Genomic DNA, 4,886 nt, shown 5'->3' with positions numbered 1-4,886 from the left:
TTTAGTACAAAAAAAAAACTTGGGGAGTAGTGATTTCCTTTCCTTTCCCTATCTCTCCCATGTGATTTCCCCTTAGTGTGTGACCCATGTCCAATAATATTACTGCATTTGTTTTAGTTTTATAATCCTTATGGAAGGGAGAACATGCAATTTTTGGCCTTCGGAGCCTGACTAAGTTCACTTAAGATGATGTTCTCCAGTTCCCTCCATTTACCTGTGATTGACAAAATTTCATTCTTCTTTGTGGCTGAATAAAACTCCATTGTGTAGTTGCTTCAGCGTTCTGGTGGTGCTATGTCTAGGAGATTTTTGCTGTCGCTCAACCAAGATGCTGGAGGAAACCCAGACCCAAGACCAGCCCATGGAGGAGGAAGAGGTGGAGATGCTCGCCTTCCAGGCAGAAATTGCCCATTTGATGCCACTGACCATCAATACTTTCTACTCGAACAAAGAGATCTTCCTGAGGGAGCTGATTTCTAATTCATTAGACGCTCTGGACAAAATCCAATATGAAAGCCTGACAGATCCCAGCAAACTAGACTCTGGAAAGGAGCTGCATGTTAATTTCATTCCTAACAAACAAGATCAAACCCTTACTATTGTGGATATTGGAATTGGGATGACCAAGGCAGACTTGATCAATAACCTTGGTACCATCACCAAGTCTAGGACCAAAGCCTTCATGGAGGCTTTGCAGCCGGTGCAGATATCTCTATGATTGGCCAGTTTGGTGTTGGCTTTTATTCTGCATATTTGGTTGCTGAGAAAGTGACTGTGATCACCAAACACAATGACAATGAGCAGTATGCCTGGGATTCATCAGCAGGGGCGGGGGGCTCGTTCACAGTGAGGACTGACACAGGGGAACTGATGGGCCATGGAACAAAGGTTATCCTACATCTGAAAGAAGACCAAACTGAGTATTTAGAAAGAAGAAAGAAGGATAAAGGAGATTGTGAAGAAACATTCTCAGTTTATTGGCTATCCCATTACTCTTTTTGTGGAGAAGGAATGAGATAAAGAAGTCAGTGATGATGAGGCTGAAGAAAAGAAAGATAAAGAGGAAGCAAAGGAAAAAGAAGAGAAGTCTGATGACAAACCTGAAATAGAAGATGTTGGTTCTGATGAAGAAAAAGAAGAAAAGAAGGATGGTGACAAGAAGAAGAAAAAGATTAAGGAAAAGTACACTGACCAAGAAGAACTAAACTAAACAAAGCCTATTTGGACGAGAAATCCTGGTGACATTACTAATGAAGAGTACGGAGAGTTCTACAAGAGCTTGACCAATGATTGGGAAGATCACCTGGCAGTTAAGCATTTTTCCATGGAAGGACAATTGGAATTCAGAACTCTTCTTTTTGTCCCAAGTTGTGCTCCTTCTGACCTACTTGAAAACAGAAAGAAAATGAACAACATTAAGTTGTATGTGTGCAGAGTTTTCATCATGGATAACTGTGAGGAGCTTATTCCTGAGTATCTGAATTTCATTAGAGGGGTGGTGGACTCTGAGGATCTTCCTCTAAATATTTCCCATGAGATGTTGCAACAAAGCAAAATTTTGAAAGTTATCCGAAAGAATTTGGTCAAGAAATGCTGAGAACTAGTCACTGAACTGGCAGAAGATAAAGAGAACTACATAAAGTTTTATGAGCAGTTCTCTAAGAACATAAAGCTTGGAATACATGAAGATTCTCAAAATTGGGAAAAGCTTTCAGTGCTTTTACGCTATTACACATCTGCTTCTGGTGATGAGATGGTTTCTCTTAAGGACTATGCACCAGAATGAAGGAAAACCAGAAACGCATCTACTATATCAAAGGTGAAACCAGGGATCGGGTAGCTAACTCTGCCTTTGTGGAACGTCTTCGGAAGCATGCCTTAGAAGTGATCTATATGATTGAGCCAACTGACGAGTACTGTGTGCAACAGCTGAAGGAGCTTGAGGGGAAGACATTAGTGTCAGTCACCAGAGAGGGATTGGAACTCCCAGAAGATGAAGAAGAGAAGAAGAAACAGGAGGAGAAAAAAACAAAGTTTGAGAACCTCTGTAAAATTATGAAAGACATCCTGGAGAAAAAAGTTGAAAAGGTGGTTGTGTCAAACCGATTGGTGACATCGCCATGCTGTATTGTCACAAGCACATATGGTTGGACAGCAAACATGGAAAGAATCATGAAGGCTCAAGCTCGAAGAGACAACTCAACAATGGGTTACATGGCATCAAAGAAACATTTGGAGATAAATCCTGATCACTCTATTATTGAGACCTTAAGGCAAAAGGCAGAGGCTGACAAGAATGACAAGTCTGTGAAGGATCTGGTCATTTTGCTTTGTGAAACTGCACTCCTGTCTTCTGCCTTCAGTCTGGAAGATCCCCAGACACATGCTACCAGAATCTACAGGATGATCAAACTTGGTCTAGGTATTGATGAGGATGACCCTACTGCAGATGATGCCAGTGCTGCTGTATCTGAAGAAATGCCACCCCTTGAAGGAGATGAGGACACATCACGCATGGAAGAAGTAGACTAAGCTCCAGAAGAACCACTTGTACACCTGCTTCAATACTTTACCTTCATTCCTCTGGTAATATATTGTCCAGGGCTTTTTGTTGTTGTTGTTGTTAACATTTTAAGTCTGTATGGCATGATAACTACTTAAAGGAAGTTAAGATTTCTTTCTACTTTTAAGTGATCCTGTGATACTTTCAGGCAGTAAGGCAAAGCAAGTAACGCTTTTAGTTTCACAGTGGTTTACTTCGAACAGGTCAAGATGATGTTTGCTGTAAGATGTAACCTATTGTGTTAACTTCGTGGTCTCAAAGTGTTTAGCTGTTAAAGCCAGATTCCTTAGACCAAATTTTCTGTCACTAAAGTGTTCTGAAATAACCTTGATGTTTAAAAAGAATTTTTTTGTTAAAATAAGGCTTGAGTTTTATCTTGTAGAGTACACTTTGTAAATTTTCCATCCTTTGTAGTTCTGCATGTACTAGTCCTAGAAAAATGAGTGTGTGAAACTGAAACAACTCGATGGGAGGAATCCTCGACAGGACTTGTTTTCCAAAGAAAAGTACTGTTTAGAGAAAAAAAATTCCTAGTGTGCTGTAAAACCCTTACTCAACGAGGCTTATGTATGGGAATGTAGTGCCCAAGTCACATTCTGCTTTAAGAGGTAACAAATACAGATGAGTTAGAAATTTAAAAAATAATAATAATAAATAAATAAATAAATAAATAAAATTCCATTGTGTATAAAAGGCCACATTTTCTTAATCCATTCTTTGGTAGTAGGGAGACTTGACTGTTTCCATAACTTGGCTATTGTAAATGGTGCTGCAATAAACATGGGTGTGCAGGTGCATTTGTAATAACCTGAGTCACATTCCTCCAGGTATATCCCTAGGAGGAGTACTGCTGGATCATATGGCAGGTCTATTTTTAGTTTTTTAAGAAGCCTCCATATTGTTTTCTTAATGGTTGTACTAGCTTACATTCTTAACAGCCGTGTATGAGGGTTTCTTTTTCCCCGCATTCTTGCCAACATATGTTGGTGGTGTTCTTGATGATACTTATTCTAACAGAGGTAAGGTAGAATCTTAGTGTGGTTTTGCTTTGCATTTGCTTTATGGGAAGGAATGGTGAGCATTTTTTCATGTGTTTTTTGGCCATTTGGATTTATTCCTTTGAAAAAGTTCTGTTTAGTTCAGTTGCCCATTTCTGTGTTGGTTCATTGATTTTTGGGGAATTTAGTTTTTTGAGCTACCCAAGTGTAGCTCCCAGGTCTCGAGGTAGTTTCTGAAGTCACAGAACTCAGGAATTCTGATTTCCTACCCTATCTGCCATCTTGGATCTCTCTGAGGTGAAATCTTAACGTGTTTTTCATTTGCATTTCCTTTATGCCCAGACATGTTGAGCATTTCATTATGTATTAATTGGCCACTTGTATTTCATCCTTTGAAAAATTTTGGTTCAGTTGAAATTTGCCCATTTCTTCATGGGGTCATTGATCATTTGGAAGTTTACATTTTGGAGCCTGGTAAATTCTGATTATTAATCTCTTATCTGTTTATAGCTGACAGAGATATTCTTTCACTCTGTAGGCTGTCTCTTCAATCTAGTGACAGCTTCCTTTGTTGTGCAGGTTTTTAGTTTCATGTAGTCCCATTTCTCTTAACTGCTGAGCTATTGGAGTTCTATTCAGTAAGTTATTGCCTATGCCTATATGTTCCAGTGTTTTTCATATTCTTTCCTGAAGTAGTTTCAGAGTTTGAGGACTTACATTGAGATCTGTGATCCACTTTGAGTTGATACTAGTATAAGGTAAAAGACAGGCATCAAGTTTCAGTTTTCCTACCAAGATGTGTAAATGAGGCTATCTTTACTCCAACATATGTTTTAGGCCCCAATGCAAAAAATAGACGACCATAGTTGTATGGATTTATGTATGGGTCTTTTATTCTGTTCATTGGTCTTAACATCCATTTTTGTACCAGGACCGTGTTGTTTTTATTACGATAGCTCTGTAGTGTAGTTTGATGTCAGGTATTGCAATAACTCCAGCATTTCTCTTTTTTCTTCTAGTGCTTCTATATGAATTATATTTCCATTTCTTTTTTCCCCTTTCCTTCTCTCTCTCTCTCTCTCTTTATGTTGTGAATACCAGTTTAACACTCTTTACTGTTCAAATAAAATTTTAGGATTAATTTTGTATCTCTGTGTAGAATGTCATTGGAATTTTGATGGGGATTTCATTGAACATTGCTTTTGGTAGTACAGCCATTTTCACCATGTTTTGCCAATCCATGAACAATCCATGGATTGTTCCATGCCAATCCATGATCTTTCCATCTTCTGATCTCTTCTTCAATTTCTTTCTATAGTAATTTA

The 4,886-nt window shown here is 38.6% G+C and overlaps 1 pseudogene; it reads left to right on the top strand.

Moving 5' to 3' along the window:
• Positions 1–328: 328 nt before the first annotated feature.
• LOC109702311 (heat shock protein HSP 90-alpha pseudogene) lies at positions 329–2,597 on the top strand (annotated as a pseudogene).
• The last annotated feature ends 2,289 nt before the right edge of the window (positions 2,598–4,886 follow it).

This window comes from Castor canadensis, chromosome 15 (assembly GCF_047511655.1).
Source record: "Castor canadensis chromosome 15, mCasCan1.hap1v2, whole genome shotgun sequence".
Taxonomy (NCBI): domain Eukaryota; kingdom Metazoa; phylum Chordata; class Mammalia; order Rodentia; family Castoridae; genus Castor; species Castor canadensis.
Note: the sequence above shows the minus strand (reverse complement) of the source record. Positions and strands in the feature narration are given on the sequence as shown.